Below are 16,708 nucleotides of genomic sequence, written 5' to 3' on the forward strand. Positions count from 1 at the left end.
TGCTCGCCGTCCCCCCTCCACGTTTCCCGACTCGCGGTCTCGCCTCCCTCCCTGTCGCGCGATCTCTCGCACCCGTATCGCCCCCCTTCGTCCCGACGTCCCTCGATCGGACCTATTGTGCCGCTACCGAGTACTACCCCCTCCCCGGCGAACGTTCGGTCGTCCTCGGGCGCCGACGCGATCTCTCGTGTTCCGCGTCTCTCTTTTCGTTCCGTCGCTCTCGAAGCGGTCGCCGGTTCGCTTGGTGTTCGGTATCGTCGACGCGCCTCTCTTCGTCCATCCCCCACTCTCTCGCCCGTAACTCCCCTCCAACGACTTCGGCTTCGCCCACGGACTCCCGTACGTCTCCCTCTCTCGCTCTCTCTCTCTCATTCGTTCTCTCGTTCGTCCTCGGGCGTATCCCCACCCGTCGGAGATCGACACGCACCCCGTGTGCGTGTTTCCCTTTTTTCTTCTTTCGTTGCTCCTCTTCCGTGCTCCCCGAGCATCGCCCACCTTCCGATTATTGTTTGCTTCTTCCCGTCGACGTTCGTCGTCTCGGTTCCTCGTGCCCGGGGCTTAATCTCCAACGACGCGTTTCGTTTTTCTCGGAAACGCGAACGGATACGATCTCCGGTCTCGCGCGACACGAATCGGCCCCCGATACCGGCTCGACGGTCCCCTTTGTCCGCCGATGCAATTTTCGAATCCTTCGGCGACGATCGTATCGACGAGCCGTCTCGCCGCGTTACGCGTTTCGCCGTACCTCCGCCATCTTTCTTTATCGCGCGGCAACCTTTCTATACGGGCTAGAGAATCTCCCGTGAGATATACCCGCCGCGATTCGAGTCGAGTGCACGCGGTTATCGCGCTAAGTCTTATCTATCTTCGTAGAGCAAGATCTCGCACCCGTGTTGGGCGTTTCGATCGACGAACGAGGCGCGTCGGCGCGTTTAATGCACATTTTGGCAAAATGGTGCTTCGACGACAACGTGAGGTAACACGGTTTACGGTAACCGACAATCTTCGTTCTTTCGAGCCCGTCGAAAGATCTTTTTCGCGTTACGTTCGCATCGTACTGTATCGAGTTGGAACGTTTCGTGCGACGAAACCAAGATGGAAACTCTCGTCGTCGATCGTCCGATTCCGTGCAATTTCGCTCGGTCAGCCTTGGACGACGATAACCACCTTCCGTGCGTCCCGTCGAACGCTACCGAAAATAACGATCGTCATCGTTGGAATTACCGGTAGGCTAATCTGATCGGAAAAAATTCCAGGCATCGAATACACCGTTCAATTCGGCCATTTCCGAGCGGTGTTTTATCTATTGCTCTTATCGTGTTTCGACGACACCGTTCCGAACGATCCTACGATCCGTCGCGCTCGTGAAACAAACGGGAACGCGACAAAGAAACGAGGAACCCACCGACGCTGAATACCTAGCACATTTTCGCGGAAAAGTCGCGTTCGTGAAAATTTCTACGTTCTTGTTCGTTGCTGGTGATCGTTTCACGGATTCGCGCGACCAGATCGTGCACCGATTCTTTACCAAGTCGTCGTAATTACACGGGTTCGGTTCACCGTCGCTTTCGCATCGGAACACGAGTAGTAATTATCGAGGAGTAATGTATATTTGTTATTTATTTCTCCTGGATCCTTCCATGTGTCGAACATTGAAAAACTTTCGCGATAAACGTATCTCTGCGGGAGGCTGATCTAAGAGGGACCTAACCGATTACTTTGTAAAATAATCTTGGTGATCGTAACGTGCTCGTTCTTCTTATTCTCGGGATAACCGACATCTCCAATTTTGAGCAGAAAGACTTTGACTCGACGGCACATCTCCAAATCTGAGGCAAAAAACTCTGAAGGTATATCGCGTCGTCTCTAATTTTGAGTCAAAAGTCTCTCGATGTAATAGGTTGTACGATAAGTTTCGTCGCTCGATAAAACTTATTGAACAACCTAGTGTAACATCTCATCTCCAATTTTGAGGCAGAAACTTTCGATGTGTACCGTCTCAGCTCCAATTTCGAAACAAAAGACTTTCAATGTGTAGCACATCTCTAATTTTGAGTCGAAAGATTCTCAATGTATAACATCTCAACTCTAATTTTGAGACGAAAGACTTTCAATGTGTAGCACATCTATAATTTTGAGTCGAAACATTCTCAATGTATAACATCTTAACTCCAATTCTGAGACAAGAAACTTTGAACATGTAGCATATAATTTCCAATTTTCAAACAAAAGACTTTCGATGTAAAACACCTCGTCTCCAATTTTGAGACAAAAACTCACAACGTGCGTGGCACTTTGTTCTAGCAGAAGTGATTAATGGTTTGTTTGTACTACCAACGAGAAGAGCGACCGTACCGTTAAAACACAAGGTGTATCGTCATTATTTCTGATTGAAACCTAAAAACCAAACAAATACATAATTTGAAAAAATCGACTACTGTGAAAGACACTCGAACTAACTCCCATGTGCGATTTTTTCGAGATTGGTTAACAACGATTTTTCAACGAGCTTCGTTCCTCGCTCGACGTAAACGTACAATCGGTTATCATAATAGAACATTATCGATTCGTGTTTCGAAGGTGCAGTCGTTTCGAGCTCGACTCGTCGGTAGTATAAACGAACCCTAACATACGCGACAATGACGATCCACTACTTAAAGGCAGTATAAACAAACGGAGCAAGAACTATAAACCATTGTCGCATTGTGACGTATTATTCGGAATATTCAGGCACGATTGGTACATTTTCAAGTATCACCAGCGTTGAATAAAGTTATAGTAGAATCTTGGAAACCGAGCTAGTAAGGATACACGGTGTTTGGATAATAGAAAATGGTTCTTCGGATCTTAAAATTGTTTTTTGGAGTAAAAACGAAGAGAATCGACGTTTCGTTTATTTATTTATTTATTCGCTATTTTCACGATTTTTTTTTTCAACCGTTTCGCATCGACGAAATTTAGAAACGTTCTGGAGATCTTGCGCACGGTGTTAAACGTTTAATCGCGCATCCATCGCGTTGCACGTTTTATCGCTTCGTCCTCGGTGTCTCGCGAACGTCGAAAAGCGTCGTTTCACCGCGGAGAAATCGAAAAATTCGACGAGAATTTGTTCGAAATTGAAATCAGATTCCGATAACACGAGCCACGATGCAAACACGACGTAAAGGCTAATGAACGAGGCTCGAGGACCGTGCGAAAAAGCGGTTACCGCGGGACACCTGAGAATATAGAGCGTGACTCGCTAGAGTACCTACGAACCGTGCGAGTTTTTCAAGCGATTTTATCGTAATAATTTATTTATTCATTTCTTTACTTATGTAGTTATTTAATTATTTAGTTATCTAGTTATTTAGTTATTTAGTTATTTACCGGGGAAACCCTTTAGAATACAAAGAAAAAAGAAAGAAGGATTAGTCGTAAGAATGTATAACCCGGAACAAATAAAACTTAAGCTTGAAACTTAAATCTAGCAGGAGTAAAAAAGAAATAAATATATTTATAGTATTTATTAACATATTTTAGAATAGTGTTTAAATTACTAAGAAATGCACTACGAGATATTATTAATAAACAAAAGAAATAACAAAGGACCCAAATGCCAGAAATAACAAAGGGTCGTCTGTTACATGGTCAAAGGTTTGCCTATTTTGTACCGTTCAATGTAATACTGTTCAATAGAAAGAAATGTAATAGGTTGTTCAATAAGTTTTATCGAACGACAAAACTCTGAACAACCTATTACATTTCTTTATATATTTTCGATTTCTCGTATCTACAATCGTTACATTACCGGATGCGCGAGATCTCTGCGTATTACAATAAACTGTATATTATAACCCGAATTTACAACAATTACGATTTTCAGAAACTATAATTTTCTGTTCTCTGAAAATATACGTGTTCTCGCACTGTATATGTAGAGTGATCGAAAACTGTGGCAGTAAAATCCTTCTTGGCTCTGCGACGTCCGCTCGTCTATAGTACTCGGATCGGCGATTACCTTTCGAGGAGTAATCGAAGTAGGTGTTCGTCCGCGAGACGATACGATACATCGACCGATGGATGACATTGTTCGGAACTACGAGAAATCGAGGAACGTACTATCGACTTTCCGTCGAACGATGGTTCGGTCGACGTCGCAAAAGGCGCGGGCGAGGGAAAGTCGATGGTACGCGCCTAACCTGGAATATATCGAACGTGGAGGCTCTCGTTCGCGCACCGATATATCGAAAAAGAGAAAAAGAAGCAGTCGTTACTGTATTCGCCGAGTAAACGGCGAAAGGTACCGTAGAAAACGAAGGATTCGTGCAAACAATTTTTTTTTCTCGATAACGTTTCATCGACGATACCGTAAATAAATATTTACTCCCGAGAATATTATTCTAAAAATATTACACCTAAATATTCTACTGTTCGTTACTGAGAGAAAGGCAAACGAGTATTTACAGCTCTTACAGTCCATTGATCAGGGACGACGATAAAAATAACACTGAAAATCACTTCACGAAGGAAATAAACACAATTTATATAATTTCGTTTGAAGAAAAATCTAGGCATTCCTTTTGTTATATATTTTTAAATATTCTACTGTTCGTTACTAAGAAAAAGGCAAACGAGTGTTTACAGCCCCTCTCTTACAGTCTATTAGCACGCCTACTACCATACGAATTACAGCTATTGGTCGAGAAGAGTAACTAAGATCGACAGCGACCAATAGCGGCAATACGCGCGATGGTAGGGGAATCAGTAGACTCTAGTCTGCTGCTCTATAGGCTATAGTCAACCTATATACCTATGCTCTAGTGAACTAGAGTGGGGACACTCGTTAGCCTTTTTCTTGCGGACGGACAGTACTGTGTAGAAATCATAAGTTGTCAAGTGTCAACAAATTGAATAACAAAAGGACTGGATTCTTACTTCGTCCAATTTTCACCACAGATCTCCACATTTATATACTAAGCGCTCACATTGCACAGGCGTAGAATTTCCGTATCTGTGGTGTGCAATTCGAGATGGGACGACCAATCCGATTTGTTGGCAACTTGAGATCTCTGCATAGTACTATTCAGAACTGAAAGAAGACAAGCAAGACGACAGAGGGGCAGGAGGAGTTCCTCGTTCGTTCCGCCCATCCCCACCACACGACTTACAAGGAGAGGCCCTGAGGTGTAACGTTGACTTTTTAATCGATGTTTGCACAATGATAGGTGTTAAGGAACTGAAACTAATGTCAGCCACTTCGAAAAAAAACGAAGTTACACGTTACGATATAACAATGTCGAATATTTTACGAACTATAAATCGTCTGCTTTCAAAATTAGCTGTCATTAGCTCTAGTTCCTTAATATCTATCACTGTGCAAAAGCTGATCTAAAATTCAGCGTCACATCTCGGGACCATCATTTGCAAGTAGTATTAGTAGATGTCAAATGGACTTTTTCTATTGAAAATAAATAAAAAAAAATGTGATCAATGGTAAGTTGCAGCTAAATTTGCGTCTCAGGAGAGATGGAACTGTACCATTGACTACTTAGAGTCCTTAGCCTAGTCTTCTTTCTAGCTCTGGACAGTAGGTACTGTGCACGGTCCGTAAGAAGTTCCACCAAACGATAAAGATACTTGTTTCGCGTTATCTCACTCTGTCTCGATACGTCTCACCTAATCCCTACTCTAGTTTATGGTGTACCAATTCACCTACATCGTCGCTATTGACCGAGGACAGTGACAAAAATCAACGAAAGTTTCCGGATTGGTGAGTGTCGACATAGTTATAATTCCCTTAGACTAGTATTTTAACCTTTCCGATGATAAGGGCGACTGGAGTCTTCCATCGTCACAGGATTGCTATATTCTACGTTATAGTACTCTACTGTTATAGTATATATAATATATATATAGCCTATTGCTCTATAGGCTATAGTCAACCGTGAACGTACGTTTGCTGCATTCTATCGATAACTATGGCTATAGTTACATAGTTACCCAATGTTCCATATTCGCAGTATCCTCTCGGTGAAAGTAGTCATGTGTCATTCCATCATCGTTGCATCTTATCGGTGACTATAGTAATCCATGATCGAACACCCGCTCTATCGTACCAGTGATTATAGTCACCTATCGTACCACACATGTTATATGCCACCAATTACTATAGGTACCCATAATCGCACATTTGTTATGTCCTACCACTGATGGGTAGTATCACCCTCGCTGTACCCTAAAAGTGACTATAATCACCTACATTCGTTGTATCCTATCATCGACTATAATCACCTATGATTTAACGTTTGCTCTAGCTTAACGGTGACCATATTTATCCATTATCTAACGTTTGCTCTAGCTTAACGGTGACTATAATTACTCATGATCCAACGTTTACTGTATCTTAACAGTGACTATAGTTAACCGTAATCTAAATATGCTCTATTTTAACGGAGACTACAATTACTCGTGATTTAACATTTGCTCTATCTTAACGGTGATTATAATTACTCATGATCGAATGTTTGCTGTATCTTAACGGTGACTACAGTTATCCACGATCCAACATTTGCTCTATCCTAACGATGATCATAGTTACCAGTTAAAATTCCTCGTCGAGCAATTATCTTCGAGCGTGACCCATAGATCGTTCCTTCCGCACTTACCGATTTTACTTCGAAGCGTACAATCGCGTCTCAAGCGGCCCTTATCCGCGACAAAAACGTATCTCGAGCCTTGAAATTGAAATCGAAAGGGTCGAATCCCTCGTCATGTCGCGCATCGTCTGTTCGTAACTCGTCGCGCGTTGTCCGAAATCGTTTCTCCCTTTGTACACCCCTCGTGGTGTGTTTCATTTCCACCCAAGGTCTTCCGTTCTGTTTCGCGATGTTCCGTGAAGTCACGATCGAACGAACGGCAGCGAAGGACCTAACAAAAATCAAAAGAGGCGATCGTGTGGAAAAGATCGCGAGCGAGCGTGCCTCCGCGAGGGCCAACGAAGAAAAGATAAACGCGGACGAATGACGAACCGGATCGTTTCACGGTGAGGAAAAAAAGAAGGGAAAAAGGGAAGAAGAAAAAAAACAGAAGAAGAATAAGAAGAATAAGAAGAAGCATAAGAAGGAGGGAAACCCACGGAGGCACCGGCGTTCGTGGGAAGAGGAAGACCGCCCGATCGGTTGGAGGAAAACGCGGCTCGTCGCGCGGCGCCGCGCGCGGAAAACGAAGAGGAGTCCGCGCTGGGAAGCGGGGGAGGCTGGTAGCGGCAGTACATACGTCAAGCCGGGAACAGACCGCCATCCCCGGGATCCCCGAACGCCTCGGGAAAAGTAGAGGAGACAAATGACAAGGTGGCCACGCCTACCGCGTCGCGGCGTGGGCGTCGTGCGGCGTTGTGTGCGTGTGACTTCGACGACCCGGAGTGGGAGCAACCGACGGCGCTGGTGGGATACGCGCGATATCCAACCAGGGGGGTGGGGTGGGTGGGGGGGAGCGCGGGGTGACGTCCACGGGTGTTTCCTGATTTTTGAAGCGACCGACCGAGTTATGGACGGGTCTGGAGGCATCGTCCGCCTTGGGAATTAACGGCCGAGGTCGTTGGGTATACAACGAGCCGGAATTCGACCGCGATATCGCGTTCCGGGGGAAATTACGATTATCCGAGGAGCGGTGTGTCGAGTCCGGGGCCCGTATAGCTCCTTGGGCCAGTTTTCGCTCGTACGTGGGTTGTTTCTTAACGGCGAAGGAGAGACGCGAAACCAAAGGTTTACTGGAGAGGAGTGGGGTCGTTTAGGAAGGAATAGAGATTTATAGAGAGGAACGGAGAGGTCTAGAGAGTGACAGAGGTGATTGTGAAGGAATAGAGGTAACTAGAGGGACACAGAAGTTTTTAGAGAGGAACAGAGGTGTTTAGAGAGAGGTGGAGATGTCTCTGCGGAAAGATAGAGACATCTGGAGAGTAATAGAGGGGTATAGAGGGGAATCGAGGCGTCTGGAGAGTAATAGAGGAGTATAGAGAGGAATAGAGGCATCTAGAGAGTAATAGAGGTATAGAGAGGAATAGAGTATAGAGAGGAATAGAGGCGTTTAGAGAGTAACAGAGGCCTCTAGAGAGGGATACAGGTGTTTAGAGAGTAATAGAGGAGTATAGAGAGGAATAGAGGCGTTTAGAGAGTAACAGAGGCCTCTAGAGAGGGATACAGGTGTTTAGAGAGTAATAGAGGAGTATAGAGAGGAATAGAGGCGTTTAGAGAGTAACAGAGGCCTCTAGAGAGGAATAGAGGCGTCTGGAGAGCAATAGAGGGGTATAGAGAGGAATAGAGGCGTCTAGAGAGTAATAGAGGTATAGAGAGGAATAGAGTATAGAGAGCAATAGAGGCGTTTAGAGAGTAACAGAGGCCTCTAGAGAGGGATAGAGGGGTTTAGAGAGTAACAGAGATTTGTAGAGTGGGATAGAGGCTTTAGAGAGTAACAGAGGCCTCTAGAGAGAAATAGAGGCGTTTAGAGAGTAACAGAGGCCTCTACAAAGGGATAGAGGGGTTTAGAGAGTAACAGAGATTTCCAGAGAGGAATATAGGCGTCTAGAGAAGAACAGAGCCACTCGGAGAGTAACGCAGGTGTCTCTATGGAAGAATAGAGGCGTCTAGAGAGGACAATGTTTTCCTACTTTAAGTAAAATAACTCGAATGAGCGTAGAATGTGGAACAAATGCGAAAGGCATTCCTGTCTCGTTGATCCGCGAGAGCGAATAAAAAATTTTTATGGCCATGCTAGGAATCATTATATACACCTCTCTGTGTTCCACATTTATTTACGAAAGAGCAAATCGACTGAATTTTACTCGATTCTATTTCGGATTAATAAACGACGAATACAAACACCATGTAGCGATTTATTCGTAACGTTTAATCGACCGAACGGTTATCCGGGGAAGCTCTTATTTGTTAATCGCGAAATAATCAATTCATAAAAATGATATTTTCAATTCATAATTTAAATCGTAACTTTTATCGCTCGTTACGCGAACGTTCGATAACGAAGCAAAAAGTCGATCGTTACTTTTAAGGAGTTGACGATACATCAAATTTTACGTATACATATAAATTGAATGCTGCAAATAAATACGCTATTTTGGTAAATGGAAACAAGTAACACGAGTATAATTCATAGGAACATCGAAACCCTTCGATTTCGAAACCTTTCGAGAATAAACCGCTGGTATATTAATTTTTTATAGAATAATTGCTTTTCGTACGCTTCATCGACACTACGAGGCAAACATTTGAACGATCGCAGGTCGTTTCTCGAAGGATTACACTCACCTCGACGCTTCGCAAAAATCGATTTTTTATTGTTTGCGCGCCTTTAAAGTATTAAGTCTCGAGAACTCGTTGCTGAAATATTACGCGGAAATCTACATAATTGACGAACTTGGGAGGGTTTCAAGCGTATCAACACCTGAGCGCTTTTACCGAAACTGTGATCGTGGTTTCCTCGAAACGGTGTTTTTCGAATTAACAAATACACCGTCACGAGAAGAATTACACCGCTTTGCTTAAAACTTTTGACAAGTTATTCCGTAAACTATCTACATCTTACGATCGAGTTTTCCTCGTAAGTTTTCTCTCCTTTTTACGAAATATTTAAATTTCCTCTATCGTAGCTAATTAACCGCGTTATTGTGCTTCAAGGATTCGGTTAATCCTTTAGTTTCGCTCGAAAAATTCGTCGATGAAGATTTATTCTTGCGCTTTAATAGTCGATAGTTTACCGGCAAGAAAATTAAAAAATTAGGAATATTTACACCTTTGATGCGTAACAAAGACGAGGATCTTGACTAGGTTGTAATCTTTCGGTATAAGTATAGTAATCTTTCTTTTCAATCTTAAAACGTTTCATTTGACTGTAGATGCAAAGAGTCTCGGTAAAAAATGAATCAAATACATGAAAATCGAGTTTCTAGTTTCATTGCATGCAACATCCAGTTGCGTCTATTATAATAACTTCACAGAGAAATAGTGTAACGAGAGAAATGTGGGTCGAAAAAGACCCGAGGAACTCGCTAATTAAACTTGTACGAATTCACCGAGTCTTCCAACGAAAAATCGATTGTTTCTTGAAAATTTCGAAGACTCGAAAACTCGAAAACTTTGAAGCTCGAGATTGTGTAAATTAGAGAATTAGATTCGTAAATTGTACAAAGTTAAGTTTGTTCCTTAGTAGAAAATAATTTCGCGTAACGACTTAAAAAAGAAATTTTTAAAATTTAATTCGTTACAACAAAAGCTTCTTCTGCATAACTTTGTTTTCTCTTTCGCTAATAACAATTTCGTAACCTCCACTCTTCCGGTTAACATGAAATTTGTCACCATCCAATGCAACGTTAACGAAAAAAGAAATTAAATAGTGTCTTTTCCAACGAATTAATTGCACTTACAACTGTGCGTTAAATTTTCTTTAGATGCAATTCTGTAAAGTCTATTCGGTATTTTCGAACAGTTTAAGGTGACAATGATCAAGTCGTTTATACTATACTCGTTTTTCGAAAAATAGAATCGTTTCGAAATTGTTCGAGAATTAGAAACAACGTAATGGTATATATTATTTTTCGTTCGCGCTCGAGCGTTTATGTAAAATGAAATGGCCGCGTATCGACGTGGCGCGGGGTATTCCTATTTATTGTAATGCGGTAGCGATCGAAGGATTACAGATTATCTCTGAACGCAGTCGATCGACAGCGGGGCTTTGCGGCTGACCTGGACACGAAACTGCCGCACGGTCGACGACTATTCATAATTGGCTCTCTGACGCGCGACGGTGTAATCCGATCTACGGTAAAATTGAATCCGGACAATCGCGCGGCAAAAATCGCCAAGAAATTCGACCGTCTCGCGACATACACCACGCGACAAACCTTCTCGTTCGCGGTTTTATCTATCGGATCTGCGAAGCAATTTTTCGGGGGCTACGAACGCGCGAAACTAACCGATCTTCGCGAATTCTACGATCTCGTAGATAATACAAATTCCAGGATTTACGTTTTTCAATTTCTGAAATTGGAAGCTCAATATTGTTTTTGAAATTTACTTTTTCAATTTCTGCAATTGGAAGCTCAATATTGTTTTTGAGATTTACTTTTTCAAAATTTGGGTAAATGATTAAAAGGTGTACACTTACTCCAAAATCTGGAGCAAGTTCTTCTAGTTCGAGTAAGATTTTCTTTCAAAGTTTCGAAAAATCAAAATTGTTAATTGTTGAGTCTAGAAATTCAGTATCTATTTTTCTTTTTGGGGTAGAACGAAGCTCCAATCTCATCTCCAAATTTTTATTTATTCCAGGACATTCTCCATCCAAAAAATTGAAAATTCTCGCGCACTATATTTGAATTAATCAAGTGCTTTTTTGGTCGCCTAAGAACGGTTGGAATTGAATGATCTGTCTCGTGAATTCTCCCTAACTTACGCGTAAGCTATAGGTAATTAATTGTTTCTATCTAAACTCTCCTATCTGAATTCTCTTACAAAAAAAGCTGAAATTCCTCATCTGTGAATTGTTCGTTGTATTTTGGGAGGCTCTCGATGTAAAAAATCGAACGTTCTCGCGCGCCGCGTTTAAAATCATGGTCGACGTTATCGATCACGATCGAGAAGTCGAAATTCTAATTGTTCTCGCAGCAACGTCGACATTACTTCTACTCGTCGTTTCGCTCGATATCGGCGAAACGATACCCATAAACTCGTGTTATTGCCGCGATGCCATAAAAGGATAAGATAGACATTTATCAGCTACGAACGGTTGGTTACGCGTTTAATAGCGATGCTTCAATGGAACTGTACAACCGGCGTTAAACGTTACTCAAATATTACCGAACGCCGGATGATTTGGCGCAAACAACGAACAACGCGAAATTTTCGAGCGCGTCGCGATACTTTTTCACCGAACTCGCGATAAATTTGTAGCTGTATCGTAAACTGTAAATTTACGTACTGTTGGGAGCTGGAAAGAAGACAAGCGGTACGTTACAAGAACAAACAGCAAAACCAAGTAACGAAGTCGAACGTTATCGAAATAACATACCATTCGAATCAAATTTCGATTCTATTCGTTGTTTCATTCATCTTTTCGTTCGAAACAACTCGATTATTTCAAACGACAAATTATTGGGTTGTTCGGAAAGTTATCTCATTTTTTCGGTGAAAATGAAACACGATTCTTTTAGAGTGTATAAACATTTTATTAAATTATGTATTCTCCATTTTGAAGAACGAAATGACTCTTTGAACAATCTAATCATTTTTACCAATTTCTTCCCACTTCGAGATACAAAAACTTCTACTTCTTTCCCTCGATTTTTTTCCACCATTGCTTTTAATTTAAAATTTCACGAGAACGATTTAACCGCGAAAGAATATTCTCGTGTTTCGACTTCGAAACGCGGATTTCTCGCACGAACCGAAATCGTACATCTTTCCAGCTCCGATCGGTACCTCGTTACGTTGCATTTGCACTCGCGAGTACCGAATTAGCGACAAGAAGGGAAAAATCGCGCGCGAGCCAGACCGTGTAATCTCGAGAACGTCCGCGGGGTAAAGGCGAGCGGCGAGGTGGAAATAAATTCAATTTCGTTGATCTCTCCTAATACGGCAACAAGCACCTAAGCAAGGAACGGACTTATAAAAGTAAGCCGTAAGAAGACAAATCGGAGGATTCGAACGGCATAAATCTCGCGTCTCGTCACGAACCTTTTCCGCGAGGTTTTAACGTTTCGTCGACCAGTCGAATCGCGACCACTTTTGGAACTTTGGCAAACACTCGCGCGATAATTTCGAATTTTCGAAACTTCGAATTGCCCGATCGTTGAGAGATCAGTTAATTGAACTTCGTCCGAGAAAGAATAGAATTAATCGATTGTAGGTCGACGTTTAAGAAACTTATAAAGTATCGTGTAATCCAAAGGGGGTTCATTTTATCGTTTGGTGAACGTTTCGACCCTTTTCGTTTAGGTTTTCTTTCGCGAAGAGCTGTTAATTCAATCGATCTAATTGCAACAACATTCTCGAATTTCTGCGAAAGAGTAAACTATTGCATCGGGGAACGTCGTATGCAGTTTGAACGTAAAGTAAAATAGGGGACAGATTTTCATTTATTGTCATGAAATCGATGTTCGATTTTCATTTATTTTTACGATATCGTAACATTGTAAAATCCTAACACTGTGTTTTCGGTAGTCTAAGATCAAATACATTTACCCTGTTTGAAAGTAGAATACAATATAAAGCTAAATATTCCATTTCCAATACTATACTAAACACAATGTTATAATTAATAAAAAATACAATGTTCCATGATTTTCAAATTCGTCTCCATTTTCTTAGCTCTTCCACTACTTTTACACGTAGTCCCTCTCGTGGGTTTCCTACCTACTGTTCGTCCGCGAGAAAAGGGCTAACGAGTGTTTGTATCCCCACTCTAGACTATGGTCCTCCCCTATCATCGCGTGCTTCGTTGCTATTGGCCAAGCAACAATGGGTGCGATGATAGGGGAACTAATAGCCTATAGGAGTGGGGATATAAACACTCGTTAGCCTTCTTCTCATGGACGAACAGTAGGTAGACAACACAGAGAGGGTCTACGTATAAAAATAACGGAAGAGCTAAAGAAATCGATTTTTATTTCGAAATCGAAATAAAAACTGTGTCGATCCTCTTCGAAAACGTTGATCCTGTTGATCGAAAATTTCATTCATCACGACCGTACAATTCTAACACGAGTAGCTCGTATCTTCGATGACGCTAGGATCGAAATCAATTACCGATTTCACGGAAATCGTACGTTGGTATCGACGACTCGAAGTAAAATGAAAAGAAGAAAAAAAAACGTTCTATCGAATATCCGGTTACACGAGTATCGAAACGTGGATCGGTAATAAATCGACACGTCGACGTTTGTGAAAAAGAAGAGAGAAAGAAAGAAGAAAAAAAAATTACTATCGCCGTCACCGACGCGTCGTTTACGGTACAACTTATCGTAATGGCAATGATTTTGTAACGATAAGATGATAAATTCTCGGTGTCTATCGCTGGAGCTTCGTAGGCCTCGTGAGAACGCAATTAAATCGGCCGACTTCCATTTTCTCTTTGTGACGCGCACGTGAGATCGGTTCCGACACTGTATCGAGTTACACGATCGTGAGATCGGTTCCGAGTGAACTCTGCACCCAGTTACACGCTCCTGAGATCGGTTCCGAGTGAACCCAGCACCGAGTTTCACAGTCGTGAGATCGGTTCCGAGTGAACCCGTTATTGAGTTACACGATCGTGAGATCGGTTTCGAGAGAACACTGCACCGAATTATATGGTCGTGAGATCGGTTCCGAGTGAACTCTGCACCGAGTTACACGCTCGTGAGATCAGTTCCGAGTGAACTCTGCACCGAGTTTCACACTCCTGAGATCGGTTCCGAGTGAACCCAGCACCGAGTTTCACAGTCGTGAGATCAGTTCCGAGTGAACTCTGCATCGTGTTACACACTCGTGAGATCGGTTCCGAGTGAACCCAGCACCGAGTTTCACAGTCGTGAGATCGGTTCCGAGTGATACCTGTGCCAAGTTACACGATCGTGATATCGGTTCCGAGAGAACCCTGCACCGAATCATACGGTCGTGAGATCGGTTCCCAGGGAACCCTGCACCGAGTTACACGTTCGTGAGATCAGTTCCGAGTGAACCCTGCACCGAGTTTCACACTCCTGAGATCGGTTCCGAGTGAACCCAGCACCGAGTTTCACAGTCGTGAGATCAGTTCCGAGTGAACTCTGCACCGAGTTACACACTCGTGAGATCGGTTCCGAGTGAACCCAGCACCGAGTTTCACAGTCGTGAGATCGGTTCCGAGTGATACCTGTGCCAAGTTACACGATCGTGATATCGGTTCCGAGAGAACCCTGCACCGAATCATACGGTCGTGAGATCGGTTCCCAGGGAACCCTGCACCGAGTTACACGTTCGTGAGATCGGCTCCGAGTGAACCCTGCACCGAGTTACACGCTCGTAGAACGGATCTATCGGTGGCCTATTTAAAATACCATAGGGGCCTCCGAGTAAATAAACAGCTGGCCGTCGGCACGGCAAAGGATCCATCGGGGCATTTCTATGGCCGCGGCGGATCAATTGCCGCCGACACGAATCGCTCCGTGTTTTATTAGCGATAGTAAAGCGTCCCGTAACGCAAACAATCGATATTTCGCTCGTAATATCGTTATTCGAGATTCGTATCTGCGCCCGGCCGATAACGTTCCTTTGTATGTACCTGCTCTGGCCTCTCCTCTCTCGCCCCACGGAATTTTAACAAAGAGTCGACAACGCGGAACCTTGTTCGGTGATCGAGGTGGCCGTAGCATAGGTAAAACGCCGGCTGTTGCGAGCCAAGAGTTTATCGTCATTTTTTCTCGTTTCGCGAAACGATACGCATCTCACGACGTTTATTACGAGGTAATCGATTATTCGGCTTCTCGACCGCTCTGACGTTTCAAGGGTTACACGGTGGGGATAACGATTCTCGTCGAGAAAGATCGATTTTACGAATCGAAGGTACGAAAATCGTTCTTCGTGAATAATTGATCACGAGAACACCAATTCGAGATTTATATATACGAATATTTTCTTTACGTGGATCTCGATACAGAAACGAAAAGATGTTACAAAGAAAACAATTGTTGTTTAATCGAAGAGTACAAATTGCGCGTTTTTCTTCTCTCGATTCATCCGATTTTGCGTCGAAAAAATTGATTCGCGATCAAATCGGCACGAGTAGATCTACCGGTGTGAAAAAATTGATCGAAGATCGTTATCTCTGGCCAATCTTGTTTACACGTACGATCGAATTTTCTTGTATGTATACTCTTCGATATAAAATTAACAACTGTCGAGAAAAACGTTTTTTAAATTATAGAGAGAAAATTTTCTGTTTTTTTTTTTTCAATCGATCCGATGTTACGTTGAAAAAAATTGATTCGCCGTAAAGTCTGTAAGAAACGATCTATCGGTGTAAAACAATCGATCTTTTGAAAAATCGATTCAAGAATGGCGCACTTGGTACCGAGACGAGATTACGTGCTGAAGATTTTTCGGTGATCGCGAAACGAACGTGAAAGATTGCCTCGATCTAGATCCAGTTTGTATACTTAACGACCAAGAGCGAAAATGGACGTATTTTCCGCGATGAACAAGTGTCGATGATATTTCAATCGCGAAGAAACGATCTTGAGAAAGATAATAAATAAACTAATAGTTTATTTATTTCTACCGAGAGAATTCTTTGGTACACAAAGAGAAGTACAACTTCGATGGAACAAAGAGAATCAAAGTACAAAAATATACATATAAAGCGAACAAAGTAAAATATAAAAGACAGATAAACAACAGAGACGGTGAAAAGAATTTTAAAAATCACACGTGACCCACTAGAGGCTACCTATTATTAAAAATAGTGTGCAAATTACAGAAAATGTTTACAAAATAGTGAACACTATTCACGATAACAGATAATCGGTTAAAGTAATTATTGTGACCGTAAAGTGGAATTTGATGGCAAAAAGAAGGCGTTTTCTAAGAGAAAGATACAAGATCGGCGCAATAATTTATAACCCTCGTGAATTATTTTGTTTTTTTCAATTCGCGAGATAAATATATGTGTATATTTAATTTATTGCACCTTCGTAAAACACAAC

The sequence above is a fragment of the Ptiloglossa arizonensis genome, chromosome 8 (assembly GCF_051014685.1).
Source record: "Ptiloglossa arizonensis isolate GNS036 chromosome 8, iyPtiAriz1_principal, whole genome shotgun sequence".
In the NCBI taxonomy this organism is placed as follows: Eukaryota; Metazoa; Arthropoda; class Insecta; order Hymenoptera; family Colletidae; genus Ptiloglossa; species Ptiloglossa arizonensis.